This window comes from Ranitomeya imitator, chromosome 2, assembly GCF_032444005.1.
Source record: "Ranitomeya imitator isolate aRanImi1 chromosome 2, aRanImi1.pri, whole genome shotgun sequence".
NCBI lineage: Eukaryota > Metazoa > Chordata > Amphibia > Anura > Dendrobatidae > Ranitomeya > Ranitomeya imitator.
Genome location: NC_091283.1, coordinates 101,821,255 through 101,833,393, shown reverse-complemented (window position 1 = coordinate 101,833,393; position 12,139 = coordinate 101,821,255). Strand labels below are relative to the sequence as shown.

Genomic DNA, 12,139 nt, shown 5'->3' with positions numbered 1-12,139 from the left:
GCTGTAAAAAAATGGCGATTTTACATTTGCCGAGATCTCAATCTGAACATGTGCTGCCCCCACTGACTATTTTCCTGGAGGCCACTGCATCGCAGTAATGGTATGCAGGGGGATCCTGGCTTTCAAAAAATGCTTGTGGAGCCCCCCGCACTACAGAGCACTGCCGAACCTGCCGCACCAGCCTGGGATGGGATTTCCCGGAAGCCACTGCATCACAGCAATGGATGTGCAGGGACTCCAGGCTCTCAGAAAATGTCAGCGAAGCCCCCGCACCACGAGCTCCCCCAAACCTGCTGCACCAGTCTGGGATGGGAGTGACTGGAATGAACCACCGAACACACCCTGTGACCACACTCAGCCAGCAATGTCTATTCCCCCCGTTAAGCTGAATTCGGACTGATAGTGGATCCCCGTTTTACACATTAAGTTTTTTGCCTATTTTCCTTCTGAAAATTTGGGGTGCATCTTATGGTCCGGTGCGTCTTATAGTCCGAAAAATACGGTAGTGTAAAGTCATCTCCAAATGATTTTGTCATCTTCTTAGCAAATTTGAGCTTATTATTGTGTGGGCAAATGAAAGAATCATTTGGTGCTTTGGTGGATCTGTCGGCTCCAGCTTAAATGGCTCGTAAAGGGGACATACAAAGGTTTCCTTATAGTGTCCAGTCAAGCATATATAACCATTTCAACACAATATGCTGAATTCCCAGTAGAGATATTGAGAGGTCATCTACGAACCTTTCCTCTTTCATGCTTGGTTACATACAACTACTTGCGTGGCAAAAACAGTTATTTTAAGAGATCCAGCTTTTTCCTTGTTCCCATGAGCTCTGAGGGTGGCTTTTGAGATTATTGAATAAAATATGAAATTGTGAAAAGTTCTTTATCTTTATATTAAATAGTGTCCGGTCTTCTTTATTAGTCATACGTGCTAGTTCTACATTCAGTATATGTTTGGTAATGCATCCATGGTACAGATTCATGATGATGGGGTACTAATCTTTTGAATCTTTTTCTGTTGAATCAGTGTTGGATTCTGAAGAATTCTATAGGTCTTCACAAAGTGTTTGTCCAATACTTAAAAACGTTTTATCAATGGTCCCATGTAGGGTTGAGCGAAACGGATCGTTCATTTTCAAAAGTCGCCGACTTTTGGCAAAGTCGGGTTTCATGAAACCCGACCCGATCCCTGTGTGGGGTCGGCCATGTGGTACGCGACTTTCGCGCCAAAGTCGCGTTTCGTATGACGTGCTTGGCGCCATTTTTTTCAGCCAATGAGGGGGCGTGGGCAGAGTGATGACATAGGCGTCCACGCCCCTAAGACCTATCGCCATGTTGTCGCTTGTGCGCTGTAGCGATTTGCAATGTGTAACACCAGCTTTTCAGTTCAGGGACGGACGCAGGGGAGAGAGAGAGAGAGAGAGAGAAAAAAAAAAAAAATCCCATTGGCTTTGCATTGGGTTTCGTGTTTCGGTCGATCCTCGACTTTTCGCCATAATCGGCCGATTTCACTCGACTCGACTTTTGAGATAGTCGGGTTTCGCGAAACCCGGCTCGACCCTAAAAAAGTCAAGGTCGCTCAACCCTAGTCCCATGTTGTTCAAAAAGTAAAAAAAAAAACACCTACCAAAACAGTGTTGCTCCTCTTTTGGGGGTCAGATGACTGCTGCAGCCAATGACCTTTGATTCTCCGCAGTCATGACATTTTGCGTGAATAATAAGAAACATTGTTTCTTCAATGTGCAGACATTATACCAGCAGGGAATGCATGGATAGTTCAGCTCTAAATATATTGAATTGCGAGTGCAACTTTGGAGTTTACGCCATCACATGATATGTACTGTAATTTGTGATCATTCCATCATGACTAGTATAACTTTTTTACAAAGTTTCATAACATTTTAAGCAACTTTTAATATGCATATAAGTAGCATCATATACCAGTAATTGTTTTAGTGATTCCCCCTAATGTTTTCAATATCAGGAGAAGGATATTAAGGGGATGATTCTCCATTTAGGACAAACCTTACTTGTTGGAAGGGGCATCTAGCCAAAAGTGTTTTACCTATGTGCAGGGACAGATAGGACTGGTCCTCCAGAGTGAGAAACTCTTAGTAACTACTGGTATAAATACAGATTTTGAACGAGCGATCATTGAAATGTTTCAATGTGAATCAAATCCATGGTGAATTTTTAAGAATTCTTTGAACCCAGTGATTTCAAACTTATTTCAATTTGCTTCACAGATAATTGACTGCTGCCATTTACACATTGCAGAAGATTGCATGAGCTGAAGAAGACTCCTGTCACCTTGAGTGCAGATAGGCAGGCTTCCCCATTAGCTTTGCTGCTATCACATCTGATGGTATAGCTGAGCTAATCAGATAGGACTATCACAGTCTTTATAAAACCACTCCAACAAAGTGTTAATCCGCACAGCAGGGAAGCCCACTCGGTGCACAGGTAATTGCATGAACTGATGCTGCAAGCATGTATACAGCAGTAAGTGCTCCGTGAGTCGGGGTGCCACACCAAAGAAAATAGCCACAATGGATACAAAAATTGAAAGGAACGGATGGCACTCACCAGTTAAAAAAAGTCTTTATTCCAATACTTTAAAACATTGGCGTCGGGAGGATGGGAGCAGGAGTGGAATGGACGACAGCCGTTTTGCGCTGCAGTGGCGCTTCTACTGGTCACGCCATGACCAGTAGAAGCCCCACTGCAGCGCGAAACGGCTATCATCCATTCCACTCCTGCTCCCATCCTCCCGACGCCGATGTTTTAAAGTATTGGAATAAAGACTAACCGGTGAGTGCGATCCGTTCCTTTCAATTTTTATAGTCTTTATAAAAGCAAAGATGGGGAATGCCGGAGCCATTTTGGAGGAAACATACATAGTAAAAGTCATATAACAGCTCACAGTTTAGCAATAGTCATATTGAGAAAGCCATATTTGAGAGAAAGCCATACAAGCACTGAATAAACTGTACAGATAGTGTGTGACAGCACTGCAGAACATTAGAGTGGGAAGAAAGGGCTCTTACCACCAGTTGCAATTCATCTATCATAGCCATATAACCATATATTGAGGTCAATTTTATATAATTAATACTGCGATGGTTTTAAAGAGCTTGAAGGGGTTGGATATAGTTCTAGGAGACAGCAAAGTGTTAAACTAGTCTTTACAGGGCACTTTGAAGCATTGCAGTACTTTCCAATGGACTTTTTGGCAAACAGTTGACAAAAACAGGTTAGATTGGGTTTCAAAAGGTCCACTCATCTCTATACTGAATAGAAGATCACCTTTTATTAACTAAGGATTGAATTAAACATAAAACATTTTTTAATAAAGTAGACATATACTTTAATTCTCCTCGTTGTTTAATTCCATCTCCTCCATGCCAACGAGATGTTATTCTATATAAGCCCCATTAGATATCTTGCTACTTCTTGCCATAGATGTTCTATCTGTTGATTTTTGTTTGTACATGTACAAGATATATTTTCACTTCCGTGGGGTATATTATACATAGACCCAGCGCGCTAATAATTCTTGTCAGTGAGATGGCACTGTGCTGTGAACAGTCCTGTGCATGAGTGGACTGATTGGTCATGGAATATTAATTGGCTCCGGACTACAGTCTTTGGTGCTATGGCTTTAGGTTGACAAGAATGATAGGTTTCATTTGCATGCTAAAGCTCCAGCTGTCCATTCAAGATGGATGATGGGTTCTTGCCTCATCCGTCACCACTTCTTTACTTTTCCAGAAGATGAAAAGAAAAAAAAATTAAGTCAGGAAGATAAAAATGTCATAAAATGCACACTGCAGATATCCTTGAACTGAAGGGTGATGGGAAGCATTATTCCTTTAGAAAAAAATTTTAGGCTTTACATGAGAACATAGTATGTTTAGAATGTGTCTATATTTTCTCCATTGATGTTACAGTTGCCTCTTTTATATACAAATCATAAAAATATTAAAATTATAATTATAAATAAGTTAAATCATGTAGAGCCAAATAGCTTTTTTCTTTTTTTCAGTTATTTTTATGCAACTTTATTTCTTGGTCTGCTTTTAATCAAGTGATTTTTCATGTAAAAATATTAGAATCGAAAAGTAATACATAGAAGGAAAAAATGTTTGGGAAAAAATGTAATTGCATATGTGTGATGAGAATGGTAATATCCTCTTCATGGTACATGTGCTGCTACCAGACCATTTTTTATAGACTTATTCCCTCCTCCTCAGCTTTGATAGACTGACTTTTATACAGTAATTGTTTCAGCTTGCCCTGTTATGATGACACTATCAAGCTTGATCTGTTAGGTGGATACTGTTGGAGATCATCTTTGCGGGAGCATTATTTTTAGTAAAAAGAATTGTTTATCCAGCAGCTGCTAAATCGAAAAAAAAAAATCTAAAACATCACATTTATTAGGATAGACTTTAAAAACTGAGAAAAATTCGATTCACAGCTGTAGGCGTCTAAAATTCTGGTCTACGAGTTAGAAGCAAAATCACTCTTAACTCTTGACTTAATGATCAAAAGAGTTTATGTTCGAAACATGTAAACCAGATGTCTGGATACCAACTGCCGAGATTTATTTTTTCCCATTTTTTATGCTTATCCTAATAAATATGTTTTAGTTAATTTTTGTTTTTGATGTAGAAGATGCATGCACAATGCACATTACACATGCATATACATCTGGTGAAATATGGATTGAACATGTTACTGATTTTTTAAGTAAATATATTTCTCAATGTGCTATTGACATGAAATTCTCACCAGATGTCGGTAACAATCCGTCAAATCCACACAAGCAAAGGAATCATGGAGATAAAGGGCATTACATATAGTTTTCTTTGAAACAATTGTTCTTGCCGATTCCTGGTTTTTCTATAGCTCTCAAGAGGTGGTCCTTCTCTCTTGGACACATCTTCTGATAATTCTTATCATTCTTCTGTCTGAAATCTTACGGGGAGCACCTTCTTTCCACTTTCAGATTATGGGCTCAGCAGTGTTGTCTGGAACCTTGAGTAGTTTAGAAATTCTTCTGTAACCGATGCCATCAGTATGTTTTGCAACAATAAGGGTTGCAAAAGCCTTGGGACAGCTCACTGGTTTTACCCATCATGAGATGTTTCATGTGAGGCACCTTGGTAATGAGACACATTTTCTTAAACCATCAGTTGAACCAGCTGATATTATTTGAACTGGTCCTTGCTTTTGGTAACTTCAGTGCAGGAGCTCTCACACAAATGCACAAAATCTTACATTGAAGTTATGACCGCACAATGAAGGATATGTCAATCACACCAGGTGCAAGAGATTACAGCACGCAAGGTCAAAGATAGTCTGGAGGAATAGATGCCCTGCTGGACTAATCCCGGCTAATCAGCATATCATGCTTTGCAAAACAAAAATGTTACACAACACACTTGATTTTCAGCTAAAGATGCATTTTTCGTATATGCTAAGAGAACTTCTGATGTATACATCAAATCTCCACTGTTTTTATGGTATGAACATAACCATAGCCATCCATAATATTGCTTAAAAATTAATATGGTTGCCTGGTGAAAACAGGACATTTGATAACTTGTAAATTGCTGATCTGTGAGGGTCCAACTGCTGGAAACTGCACTAACTGGCAGAATGGAGAACTTTCATTCTTGTTAGAATGGAGTGGCAGTACACATGCTTGACCGATGATATGTTCATTCCCTATGGGGCTACCAAGAACTGCACTCGAATTTTTCCAACAGCCCCATGGACAGTGAATGTATAGAGTGGCGGTTGGGCATCCATTTATGGGATAAAAGCACACCATTGGGGATCAAAAATTCCCTGTTCTACCAACCAGTGCAGGTCTCAGTGGTTAGATATACACTAATCAGAAAATTGTCACCTACAATGTGGATAGTAGTGATGAGCGAATATACTCGTTACTCGAGATTTCTCAAGCATGCTCGGGGGGTCCTCCGAGTATATTTTAGTACTCTGAGATTTAGTTTTTATTGCTGTGGCTGAAAGATTTACATCTGTTAGCCATGTGGGGATTCCCTAGCAAACAGGCAACCCCCACATGTACTTATGCTGGCTAACAGATGTAAATTATTATGCGGCAAGAAAAACTAAATCTCCGAGTACTAAAAAATACTCGGAGGTCACCCAATCACGCTCATCACTAGTGGATAGGAGATAAATTATTTTCACTGGACAACCCTTTAAATTAATTACAAACATGATTTACACTGTCTTACATTGGCTTTGATTTTTGCATAATTATATTTAACTTGTATTTTTCAATTGCATGAGAATAAAAGTGCAGATCTAACCGAGATATAAAAATACCCTATAAAAAAAAAAGACACTTAAAGCCTCCACTAGAAAAATACAACAGATGTTTCATGTCAATCAGATTCACTAGAATCTGCAGTATGGCTCTATCCTTCAACTGTATATATGTATCATTTTACCTCTGGTACATAAGTTCTTTATATGACGATCTCTGTTTTTTTTCTCTTCCTTGAGGACAAGACATTAAGGCAAAAATATTTTTTTCTCTTTCCACTGCCAGATCTTTCTGTTTAAAAAAACAGAAGACCTGTAATTATTTTGACAAGATGCCCTCTAAAATTACGCCTGAACTATGACTTTTCCTGGACTATACTTTCACTGACTGCCCTAAAACTGTCACCACATTGGAGCTGAATGCACACATCTGTGCCAAGATCTGCTGTTGGTTGATTCCTAGTCACTATGCCAAATTACCATTTCAATGGATTCTAAAAAAAATAACCAGTCATCTATTTTGGGCACCTATGTTATCTATAGAATGTTTCTTAAGGAACACAATCAGGACTATCATTATATTTGGGAATACCTGTAAAAATAAATTATGATTTAACGTATTTTGACAATTCTGTTTTGAAATGTAGTTTTACAGGTATTTAGAATAATGAATTATGGATTGTAGTGTGAGAATATTTTAGGATTATGCAAAAAACCTTCTTGTGCATATGTCACCACTGGACAAATTAGTTGTGGATGTTCCATGATGAGAATCTACAGCATGTTGCAATACCAATAGCGGAGACTTTCAGTTTTATACCCAACTTCTGTGTTGTCTTTCATAGATCTACTCTTTTAGGGCTCTATCTCTCTAGACCAGCCATTCCTTAATTTTCCATACTTTTGAAAGCCACATTAAGCTCTGCTAAATGGTTGTGAGCAGTACTGGGCCGAATCCCTTCCACTTAAACCATAGTGATGACACCAAGAGTCCCACAATTCCAAGATTATGATAGCCAAAACTTCCCAGCAGAAAGCTTACCAAAACCTTGTCTCCTCCTCTGTTCATTGCAGTATACTTATAGCCAGGGTTCCCACTTTCCCCCACCTCTTTCAGTATTCTTGCATTAGGTACATTGACCACACTATCTCACCCATCTTCAATCACCCCTCTAACTGATAGTATCATTGTACCTCCAATTTACTATATTTATCCTGGACTCCCCGCCAGTATACTTGCATGCAGATCTGTTCTTTTGTGTGAGACTACTTACAAAAGTCACCATCTGATGATCTTGTCTTCATAGTTGTCTGCTAAAACTGGTGCTAACGCACCAAGCTAATAGGTCTGTGAGCCACACAACATGGTCCCATGAGTCACATGTGGCTCCCGAGTCACAGGTTGGGGACTTTTTCTCTATATCCTGCTCTTAAGCCTTGTTTCTGCCTGAATATTTGCAGAGACTCAAGGATACAGCAAACTATAGAAAGCTCGTTCCACTAATACATTTCTGCTGTGCAAGATGCCATGAGTAAGAGACAAGCATATTAATAGAACTCCTGTTCAGTTTTTGACAAATTATCAATGTAGATTACTAAGGATTGTTTCACATTTGCGGTTGTGTCCGCAGCGTTTCTGACGCATACATCCGCATGTGTCTTGATTTCCTATCTTTAACATTGTAGACGCAGGTGCTTGCGCTTGCATGCGTTTGCCCTCGTTTGCTCACGCATGCATTTTTTTTGCAGTGTGCGGTGGGGCGCGGCTGATGAACCATGTTAGAATTTTTGAGGTGGCAAATTTCTGTCAAATATGCGCAGGCATGTGGATGAGTGCGCTATAAACGCATTACTGTCTATGGGAACGCATGCGTACGCATGTCTTTGCGTACGCATGCGTTCGATGTGCTTCTGTACTTCGGACTGCGCATGTCCAGGAACTGATTGAGACACACCCACTGAGACACGCCCTCCTGGTAATATCAAACGTATGCGCATAAAAAAGCGAACGCATGCAGAAACGCATACAAACGCGTGCAGAAGTTGTGTTTTTTTAACTGTCATGCATAAGTTAATGCGGATTAAAAAAGGCAGCGTTTGCATGCGTTTTGCAATGTGTTTGCGGTTGCGGACGAGACGCTGTGGACTCAACCGCAAATGTGAACCTAGCCTTAGAAAGACAAATGAAGCAGAGGAAGTAAAAATACCAGTGCTCTGGTCCTGCAAGTGAAGGATGTGGGAATACAACTGGCAATTGTGAGGTTGACCCACTGTCTTTATCAAGTCTTTTAATATGTTTTTGTGTTGTTCTCTGAGTTTTTCTTTGCAGTGCACATTTAAGCTGTTCTATATCATTGGCTACCTGCTAATGATGGGAAATAGCTACCTTTGTTCTTGCTCTTCTTGTCACTAGCTATTGGATAGAATCACCATGGTGAAATTAAAATTTATAATGAATGCTGTTTTGTATAGCGGTCTTAAACCTAACGCCAGCAGGCATAAAGTACAACAAATTTTTTAAAGTTCCACTTCAGCATTATTTTTATTTCAGCACAGTAGTATAGTCACTAATGTAAGTTCCTAGCCCCTAGTATTAAACTTATCTTCCACCATCTTCAGCTTTTCTTCGTGCTGCCGTAGTCCTGATCCGCCATCTCGTAACCGCAACTTGTAACTAACCAGAAGTCATAGGTAACAGTCTCAAGCCCTCAGTGTAAGTCTATGAGATCCACATTCTGCTTCTCACAGACTTACATTGATAAGTGACCTCTGGCTTACCCAGCAAATACTGGAGCGATCCAGCAGGTTACAACCTGCAGAAGACGACCGAAGCGACACCGCGAACAGAAGACAGCGACTGGTAATTATGAGTTTAGGGACAGGAAATTTACACAAGTGATACCACTCCAGCGGTGAAATAAAAATTTTACGTTGGAATTGTGCTTTAAGGAGGTGTATGTCTCTTAATAAACTGGGTGATGCATTTGGGTTATCCTTGTGCCAGATATGGAAAAATAAGTAGTGCAGATTTTAGCTACAGTGTATGCCATTTTTTTCAATGAATAGCCCTGAGGTTTTTACGGGAGGGCAAATGTCGCAGGCAAAATTTTGTGCAAAGATTATTTGCAAGAAATTGTGAGTTTTTTGAATTTCACCTACTGATTTCAATTATCTTCGAGTTGAAAATGAATCAGAAATATGCATGAAATTGCTCTATAAGGAGGTCATCGTGGGGGTGCTTGTCAGACATAGGGTTAAACATTAATGCTTAATATTGAATTACCATCTAAAATATGTAATATTTATTTTAGTAATAAACAGGAACTTGGGTAAACTTTATGAAGCCACATACTGTTTATGAAGATAAAGCAGGCGGTTAACCCAGCCTGATGAAATGGCAAACCTCAGGCAAGTCCACTGTTTTGACAAGAGGCCCACAAGCTCCATAACATTGTGGAGGGTCTACATAGCAGCATTTGACATCTGGTGCTTGTGACTTGGGGCGATGCCTCTGGTTTCGCTATCGGTTCTGACTCTGCTGTTGTTGCTGACACTTTCTATGGCCAGTAAAACAATTCTATCTGACAGCTATGCAATGTCTAAAAATAACTCTACATATACACACATATTGCAGAAAGTAATGAGACACTGATGTCTTACCATAGGTATTGTGGGGTTTGCCTATTTCCAATATAATTCACAAGTCACTTATGATTGTATGCAGATACAGATAAATCTAATGAACAGTATTAATAGTAAAGATAATAACGTAGTGATAGTGATTTAGCAGCTTTGTATCATTTTATATACCGAAGTCTTCATCTTCACAATTAAACTTTTTTGTCTAATTTTGCTTTCATAGTATTTTTAATGTGATTATCTTGTAATTACTTTCATATATTGCAATTTGTATATTATTTTTATTAAATGGAGTCTGTCACCCCCAAAATGCATTTTAAATGGGCTATACAGTGATGTAGGGGACATAGCCCCTATAACAGCCATAGTAGCATTGTATCTTTACTGTATAGTGCCTGATAACTTTTAAATTATGAGGTGAATTTAATGCACTCTTGATATGGCCAAAAGATTGGTGCCCGGTTATACCTCCTCATTTTCATATTGGGGCCCTTCCTCCCCTTCTGAGTAACCATGCTCGCTTCCCAGAGTGAGGACTGCCTGAATGCTGCCAGTGTGTCTTCTGTTGTGCACATACATTGGGGCCGTTCCTCCACTTCTGATTGACCATGCTCTCTTCCCAGAGTGAGCACTGCCTGAATGCTGCCAGTGTGTCTTCTGTTGTGCACATACATTGGGGCCGTTCCTCCACTTCTGATTGACCATGCTCTCTTCCCAGAGTGAGCACTGCCTGAATGCTGCTAGTGTGTCTGCCTGCTGTTGTGCACGTATGCATTGGGGCTCTTTCCCAACTTCTGATTGACCATGCTTACTTCCCAGAATGAGCCCTGCCTGAATGCTGCCAGTGTGTCTTCTGTTGTGCACATACATTGGGGCCGTTCCTCCACTTCTGATTGACCATGCTTACTTCCCAGAGTGAGGACTGCCTGAATGCTGCCAGTGTGTCTGCTGTTGTGCACATACATCGGGGCCCTTCCTCCACTTCTGATTGACCATGCTCTCTTCCCAGAGTGAGCACTGCCTGAATGCTGCCAGTTTGTCTGCTCTTGGGCACGTACGCATTGAGGCTGTTACTTCACTTCTGATTGACCATGCTTACTTTCCAGAGTGAGCACTGCCTGAATGCTGCCAATGCCTCTACAATTTCATAATGAACCTTAAGTGACCACTTAACAATTAATACTGTCCCCTGAGTGCCCCTAAAAAGTAATGGCCCTTGAGTTTCTCCTTAACAAGTAATATTACCCCAAGTACCCCAAAAATTAATATAGCCCCAAATACCCCAAAGAGTAATATTGCCCCACTCAGTGCCCAACAATTATTAATAATGCACCCTGCGTTCCCCCTGTACAATAATGTACCAGGTGATCCACCAAAAGTAATAATGCCTCCTGAGTCCTCCATTCCAAAAAGTAAGTGTGCCACAAAGTAAAAATAAATACATTTGAAATAAATACAATAATATCCCAAATCCTGATTATTCCACCAGCCTTCAGCATCACAGGCTGGCTGAGCAACATGATGGCGTCATCGCGCCACTTCACTGACTTCTTGTGCAAGTTCCTGGCATTCTATAAGTCACAGGTTAAATTTAACAGGTGGTCTACAAAACAGAGAGAGATAGGGAAGAGAAACTTTTCCTCCCCGCTCCGCCACAGAGTGTAGCTATCTGTGTCCTATAAATGGTGATTTAGTTAATCGTGGTGGTCGCTCCCGGTAGGCCCCCTGTATGATTGGGAGCCTTGGCACAGATATTGTACTTGTGGGTCCTTTTGATGTCACTGTTAGGGTAGTTGCAAACAACTGATTTCTCTACATCCAAGAAAAAAAGCTTTGAATACTCTGATCATACTTTTTCTCAGAGGTGGAGAAATGAATACATTTCTCCACCCTTTTCATTCTGTCAGTCTGTGAAAATCAGACCACACTTAGATGTCATCCGAGTGTGGTCCAATGTTTTTCAGAGACCCACAGATTTGCATTGCCAAGTGTGAGTCGACATTCAGATCAAAATCAGTCAAGTCTCTGTTTTGTTCCTCAGACCACTCAGTTCAAGGAAAAAAATTAGACATGCACAACCCCATGGAATAACATGGGTACGAGCGCTATCCTTGAAAATCATGAATAGCACTTGTCCAATATGATCGGTCGTGTGCACAAGCCCTAATGGTCATACTTTGACGATCATTATTATGGG

General features: G+C 40.3%; 1 protein-coding gene across 1 annotated transcript in view; it reads left to right on the top strand.

Annotated features, from left to right (window-relative positions):
- Nucleotides 1-12,139, top strand: part of IL1RAPL2 (interleukin 1 receptor accessory protein like 2) — a 1,239,912-nt gene that overhangs the window by 824,484 nt on the left and 403,289 nt on the right. The window lies entirely within an intron of this gene.